Genomic DNA, 8,595 nt, shown 5'->3' on the forward strand with positions numbered 1-8,595 from the left:
TTTTTTGCTGCTTTACAACGGCCGGTGATGGATTGTTGTTTCTAATGGCGGAATCTGTTACGCGTCGTAACCGGCGTATTAACCGGGGCTGACGTGAAATCGAACATTCATTTCATAAGCCGACGTTCATCGAATGAACACCGAGAATGCCCCGCAGCTGCTGCGAACGATCGCGTTCTCGCGTGCGTGTGCTTGTTCATTTCGTTCGTGTTTCTGTTTTTCAGTGACAAGAAAAAGAATTAAGAGAGAAGAGAAACGAAAGAAAGGAACAAAAGTAGGTAATAAATTCCGGTTATGAAGCTATAAGAGAAGCCAGAAAATAAAAAAACAGTTATCGTGGCTGAGATCGGTTTCCAAAGACAAAATCGGCGAAGCGTGCTTCCTCTCTTTCTCTATCCGCTTTTTAACTTTATACCCTTGTATATAAAGGAACATTTTGAAATTCGAATAAGCCGAGCTAACAATATTGGAAATTTATAACAACCCCTCTCCATTGGTCTCAGATTATTTCTGTGTGTGTGTGTATGTGTGTTTTCTTTTTGTTTCATTTTTTGAAGTAAAGTCCATACGAAAAGTACGAAGCTTCTTGAAATGACCTGATAATACGCAAAAAGCGTGGATAATTGCGATAATCGATAGGGTATCCGAAGCGGCTGATGGAGGGTGAGGAGGAAAGAGAGGGATGTAGATGGGGAGGGAAACGGAGAGTTGCATTTGGGTTAATCGGGTCTTTTTAAAGCGTATTTACGAGTTAGGAGAGTGGAGAGGAAACTCCTGTATTCATTTGCGGCATGGATCGATGCTGATTGAAAAGTAACGGAAGTGGTATGGAATACGAGGGCTCGTATCGGCAATGTTTGCCGTTCAACTTTGTTCCCGACGTGATTATGAATGTTTCTTTCTGCATCTCGTTTCGATAATTGCCTAACTAGTTTCCCAACTGAAACAACGGCAGTTTGATTGTAAGGATTATAATCAGACCATGGGCTTTTGTGCAGATTCATACATTTCGGGATGTAATTAAAAAAAAAAGCAAGACAGAAAATTATTTTACGTTATCGAACGTTACAGAACATATTGTGCTGATGGATATTTTGTGTGTTTCCTCACGTCATGTATGTGTCTCCCGCGAAATTTTGCATTTTAAAATATTCCGTGCATAAAATGCATAAAAATCTACAATAGGATAATACGTACACTCAGTACAATACTTCGAGTACTATTTCAATTTTAGATAATAAAATTTCATGTTTATTATTTATGTGTACTTTGTAATTTTTTTGTAACTCAGTTGTAACTTACCGGACAAAAATTTGGTATTTGTTTATGTAATATTAAAAATTAGCAACTTTTACATTAAATGTTCTTTTTTCGAGTAATTTATTTTCCGATGTATACATCTTCTTAATTCTTTGACCATTTGATGCTTTTATTTATAGTAATCGACATCAATTATTACTTTCATTATCAATTAAATTATTTATGCGAGCGTAAGCGATACATACAGTAATAGAAATTGCAATTTATTGTATAAAAAATTATTTAGTTTCTTCAGCTGTGAAGCAAACATTGTAACGCTTTTGAACAGAAATGTATATAACATCTAAACACGCGTGATAATCTAGAACGTGAATTTCATGTTATCAGAATGAATTGTTAATTGATAATTATCAACAAAGATGTGAAAAATTTAGCAAATATATTCTAACATATCTGATTATAATTTTGCGTTATTTGCATTGCATTTTGCTATTAATTACGTTTACATATGTTAGCATCCAGTGAAGCGTGTAGCGAATATGTGTTTCTGTTTAATTTTTCACGTCTATAATACTTGATTATCAGAAATTCATTGCAATAATACGAAATTCACGTACTAGATTTGTATATACGCACAATCACTCCTAATATCAATAATGCAACCCGAATTACGCAGAATTATAATCGGATATATTAGAATCGTTAACGGTATCGAATAATTAAAATCATGCTAGATAATTCATTGGGATAGTTCGTACCGCGAACGTATCAAACATCGGTAAACAAATTAACCGTATTTGATGTGATAATATTTGAAACAGGCAGAATTATGTATATGTGTATATCAGTTTTAGACGGCTTAAAAAGGTTATTTCTAATAATAAATATGAATGTAGATTTGCAAAGTAAATTCAATTTACAAATATAATATAATAATAATAATAATACACAAACATACATACAACAATTATTCAATTACTGTTCGAATTTAATTTCTTATACATTCTACAGTGGTTAAATATGTTTCTACATCTATTCTTGATTCAGCTTAGAGATATCATTTCGTATCACGGGTTCGGTTTCAAAATCAAAAGGCCACTTTTCAACTCTTTTGATTATCGTCGTTCCCCGATCGAACATCGAATGGCGTGTAATTCCTGGACGTGCATTTCGCCATGATTAATTCGACTGTCCTTTTCTTTTTTCTCTTTTTCCTTCTCGACACGTTGAATCTCAGAAAATAAGTCATGCAGGCTTTACCACGCTTAGACCCGCGGAATTCCTCCAATAAAAAAGTAATTCCGCCGCGACGAATGGTTTTCCATAGGAAACCCTCGTGCCTCTGATAATGCCTCCGTGGAACGGGAGTGCTTCAATTTAACTTAAACCTGGTAACAATACACCGGGAGACACCGAACTTTCCCGTGGTCACATTTTTCATGAAGTTCGAGACGAGCCGAGAATAATTCACGTGAGAACCAGTTCGACCAGAGAAGGAAAGGAGGGAAGTAGTATAACCCTTGAACACGGGCGAGCTGTGCACATTGCATCTATTATGAAGCAAACGATAATCTGTCGCAATTTTGTACATTTCGAAATTTCTTAAAATTGTAGGATTTTAGGTATTACAGTTACTTGTAGGTACTTGGTAAATTGTAGAATCACGCATTGGTCGTTGAAAACGTCAAGACGAATTTTTTGAATTTTTTCGAATGTCATCTACTTCGTGACTAGAAGTGCTGTCGTTAAGGTCAACTCGTCAGGAGTTCAAAAAAAACGGATGTTTTTTTATTTTGTGAATTTTATGAATTTGTATGGAGTTATACATGTTAAATTGAATTGAATATGCCTGTTGAGGTCAGAGCTTGAAGTTTGTTGAACTACAAACGAGCATCAAATTTTAGTAAATGTTTCTATAAAACGAACTTCGTCCTAGTGAAATAATATGAAAGATATAAATTGGAAAGTACAAACGTAAACAATGAACCGCAAAATTATTAACAACGATTGACACAATTTTAATTGCAACAATCACTATTTTAGAATAATATATAAGAATACTAGAATAATATAAGAAAACTATTTTAGAATAAAGAAAATCTATCGAATGTAGAATGTCAAAATTTGGCTAATTACAAGAAAGCTCTAAAGCTTGTGTAAATTTCGTCATTTTATCAACCTAATTATCAGCCTGATAAACGAAAGCGCTTCTCCTCCTAGTTCTACGTTCCTGAGACGAAGGATCGTTTAACTTTCATCCAGAAAGAACGGGAACGAATATTGCGTAACAATAAAAAAAAAAAAAAAAAAAAAAAAATAGGAAAAAAGAAAAGAAAAGGGAAATCTGATTTTATTCGATCCCGGAGACGAAGACCGATACAAAAGCGTGCAGATAGTGAAGAGCTTTAAAATTTAAATAAAGATCCTCCCGTCGAATGGTTTCAGGAAGCAACTTTCACCCCTCTCATTCCACGGGGAATTACATGGCTCCCTATCTCGCCAGCTTTAACAGCGGCTGCAAGCTTGATTTTCTTGATCCCTTAAGATTCTTCGGGGCATGTTTTATTTACGGAACGCTGAAAGCTTATCTTTGATGTCGGCGGATATAAATGATAAATAATTTATGTTGTTAAACGGGTTGAACATCTTTTAATAACCGGCCTCTCATTTTATAAAACGTCCCCTTTTAATTCAATCTATGCCGGCCGCGGACCGAGACTGCGAGAAGAAAACCGACTCACTTTCGTCCTCGTTTCCTTTTATCGTCTCGAAATAAATTTATTCAAGGAGCCCCCCGCGATCCGACCTGCTCGACGTACCATGAAAATTAATTATCGGAATTTTCTATATTGTTCAACTTTAATATATGTGTGTATGTGTGTGTGTGTAAATTATATACTCAGCTCGCGAAAGTATTCGTACAATTTCAATGAATATATTATACGCGTTAATTTCATTAACATTACAACGGGACTGTATTCATAAAATTGGAAACCAATCTTCAAATTAGTGAAAAATTGTTGACATTTTGAATTCTCAATTCTTACAACTTCGCGAGGAAAAGATGTACAACAAATTTTAAGGATTTGTTGCAATGGGAAGGCTTCAATCCTTAAGATCATGATGGGTTTAATCATCGTATCGATCTTTCATATTGGAAAACAGTGTCGAACGTTGTTACTTTGTAATAAATGAACATACGCAGTACAATTATTATCAATTAGAGGTGAGATCGTTCTTCTGAAATAACACGTTTGAAAGAGAATCAAGTAGAAAAATCGTCGCACAATTCTTTTCTCACATTGCGAAAGCGAACTTTCCAATTGTAATTTTTGATAAATTCGTTCGAACGTACGATTTGTTGAAATATAGAAAGAGAGAAAACAATGAAATATAATGGAGGATTTATACAAAAAGGTTCCCCTTCGGGGAACAATGGATGTTTGTGCTCGATGTTTCATTTCGTTTGCCAATTAAATTTCGTAATGTAGGGCGTGCAACTTTCGGATGTATCGCACGGTTTTATTAAAGTGCAGCAATGTAACATTCGTAGACACGACGTACGCGCTCGAAGACAGTGGAAAATGAAAGCAATTTTAACAGAGCGGGGAAAATCAATGGAGAAGTGGCGGGATAAAGGAAGAAGGTTCAAAGGTATGCACTTTGTTCTGCCGAAGCAATTCAAGGAGGATGTTTATTTAAATTTTCAGGTAATTTACATCTTGCCACGCCGTATCACTCCTCTTCTCCCGTTCTATTCGAATGCACTTTCATTGAATTCGGGGAAATTTGTATTCACGCCGACGAGTGATTTCTTAATAGAAATAAATAAATTACTTTCGCACAGCTGTTCTATCGAATTTCGCACCTCTTTTGATTGACCGAGATTTGTAATGACATTTTCGAAAGTTTGAGGAACAGTAGAAAAGTTTGAAATTTAAATTCTAGCTAGTGACCCAGTGATGCTTGCTTCAACCATTGAATCCAATGAACACTGTGTTCTGAAGAATTTTTTGTTTTTGCTTTTTCCAACATTTCTTATAAATGCATGAATGTCTGCTGTCTGATGATAACGCTTCTTCATTTTCTTTCTAGCAAATAAATTTAATCATCATTAACTGCTTTTGTACATTTACATTTTTTCTTGCTCGAACGAAACCGAAATACGGAAAATAAGACGGTACGCGCATAGTGTATTCAACGAGAAAATGTGGAAATATCCAAATGTCATTTGGTCCGACATAAATTGGATAAAGTCACTCTTTGCGAATTCGTAGATCTTTGTTTTCCTCTGTATGATTTATACATGGTGGCAATTTTATTCTCTACATAAAATTCTCAACATAAAAATCAAGTAATTCGCACTTCAAGTCTATGTAAAACAAGTAATTTTGACACATATATTATTTGTACTTTGTTATAAAAATTGCTCGGTTTAATCATTTTGTTCTTTTTGTATTCTCTTGCAATTAAAATTATAGCACAAACGACAAAAAAATGAAATATCGTAAGCGACACGATAGTGAAAATGTTCAATACACTTGTATAATTGTATAATACATCGCCTAATTTTTCTATATAATTTTAGATGTGTGTTTCAAACTTGATATTTAATATAATATATAATTATACTAATTGAGCATCTGACCACGATGCTAATGAAATGTCAAAATGTTTTATGTAACATTGTACTCCTAAAAGTACATCTTTCTATTGGTCAAAACTACTAGAGGAGAACGTTTAATATTTATTTCCAGTGTTTAAAATTTGGAACAATCGGGCTCGTATATTTTCAGTTCTATAACGAACTGAATTAATTTAGTAGAATCGCCATAAAAATATAATTTCTCGATTAGATTCGTGTCTGAAGATAAATAACGTAGGAAATTGAAATCTACCCTATCAAATATTACTCCGGCGGTTTGAATAATTTGAAATAGGACGAAGTTAATGGAATCCGACAAATCGTGGACTTACGTGTGTGTATGTCATAACCAGACTACGGACTTTTATGCTTATTTGAAATCTCAATGTTAAAAAATGCATACAATTATAAAAAAACGCATAAAATACCCGAAACACGGTGTTGTTGTTACAATATTGAAAAAAAAAGTTTTCAATTGAACTTTAAAGTTAAAGAATTCGGAGCGTTATCGAGTGCTGTTTGAAATTTCGATCTATCAGATCAGATCAGATTCATTTGGACAATAATCGAGAAAGATATTAGAGTTATTTGTTTCTGCTCGAGTTAAAGACCGTTCACTTTTAACAGGATCATTCTTGAAAGTAATTTGAAAGCAATTAACACGTGGCACACGGATCACGAAATATCTCGTGCTCAACAAACGTTCGGCTTAGATCTCAGGATTATGTCGCACGTTCACAGTGTACGCTAACTAAATGGTAGAAGAAAATCACGCAGCCTCGAGTGATAAACGTGATTTAATTGCAGTTGGAGAAAATTCTGAGCCAAATCAAAACTGGACGTAACAAAAAGTCGTGGAAATTAAGACAGATTGTGAATTCTTAGACTGCAATTAAAATCTCATAATTTTGTTCAACCAGTATCGGCCACATTTTATATCGTACACATTTTTTTTCTCTAACTTCTTTGTTACGTATTATAACTTGATACATTCTCAAGGGGATATTCCACAGACATGTTTCATAAATGAAAAACTATAGAAATTATTAAACCTATCATTATATAAATCTTACGATAGAACGATCATAGATTCTTATTTTAATAAATATTTATATTTATTTATGTTGATATTTGGGTAATTATGTATGTGTGACATCTATCGTAAAAGTGTAACATATTATGTGTTCTTCATTTAAATTTTAATATAAAATTATCGACAACTTTATACACTTGTTTTAATTAATTATATATATTATAATAATATTTTAATAAATATATTACATAATAATGTAATATATAATTATATAATAAATATATTACACAATAATGTATTATATAATTATGTAATAAATATATTATATAATAATGCATTATATGCTATATTTAAATAATGTAATATAAATCTACAAGTGTACAAAGTGTCCATAATTGAATATATCCATCAGTGAATATATTTGAAAAGAAAGAAACAATCATACGTCATAAAATATAATTAAAGCGTACCAAATGTTTAAAAGAAGTAACCTCGAAATCAGTATACAGAGAAATTCACGACACATTTTCATCGTTTCTCCATGCTACTGAAAAACTCTTTATAGCGTTGAGGAGTTTAACCTGCCGGCAATAACGTTAACGTCGTTTCGAATCGACTGTGAATACGAAAACCTAGTTAGTGATTCGGAGAAACAACGAGCCTGAAAAAACAGTGGAAAAATCCTCAGGAAACAAAGGAAAGGAGAGAAGACGCCGGTGGATCGTCGACGTGGTCAATTCCACGGGAACAGCCGTGAAGAGAGTAGAATTTAATCGAGTCCTTATTTACCGGGGTTCTTGCTCAAAGAAGCCCCCAGATGAAACCGATGTGGAGCCATTCGTTTCAATGCTCACCGCTTGGTAAACTTTGTTTTCTCCGCCATTGAAAACCGGAACACCAGCTCCTCCCGGCTTACTTCAACGTAACGTCCGTTCGATTCTCTGAATTATCTTCGCCATAGGTTTCTTTTGTTCGGGGTGACTTATTCCCCGAGCACCGACGAAACCGTGATTTCATACTTGTTCCCCTTTACCGTTTTCAAAGGGACGTTTCCGCGCGTATCGTTCGCGTCGATAAAATGACTGACAAGCATTTTTACATAAAGGCTATTTACATTGAACTTTTAATTTTGATGATTACTTCCTTTCGACTTAACTTTGTACGTTAACGTGTCAGCTTTGTCGTAACGATATCTGATTAATAAAAAATCATACACCTGGTGGAGGATGATGTATCTTTCAGACAGATAAAGTGGCAGTGAAAGATGACGCTTTAAATTATTATAATTAATTAATTGTAATTGTAATAAATTCAAGGCTATCTTAAATTTATCTTGCTCAATCTTAAATTTGACATGTTATCAACGATATCCAACTACAATGAAGGGAGATTAGATCGAAAAACAAAAGCGTTATTAGAATTCTCATTAAAAAAGCGAATTGAAGGAAATTTCAGTGAAATCGTGAAACACAAATCGAATCACAATTGAACTGAAAAATTTAATATCTGGAAAAGTCGTGTTACTGCGGAATTTCATTTATCGGCAAGAAAAATATTACCTTGTAAATTTTTTAAATGAAATATCATACAAATAGCTCTTTATAAAAGCCGGCGAAACGTATTTAAAATATAATTTCCCTTTTAATAAAATACCAGC

Source organism: Frieseomelitta varia, unplaced genomic scaffold (genome assembly GCF_011392965.1).
Source record: "Frieseomelitta varia isolate USP_RPSP 00005682 unplaced genomic scaffold, Fvar_1.2 scaffold_782, whole genome shotgun sequence".
NCBI lineage: Eukaryota > Metazoa > Arthropoda > Insecta > Hymenoptera > Apidae > Frieseomelitta > Frieseomelitta varia.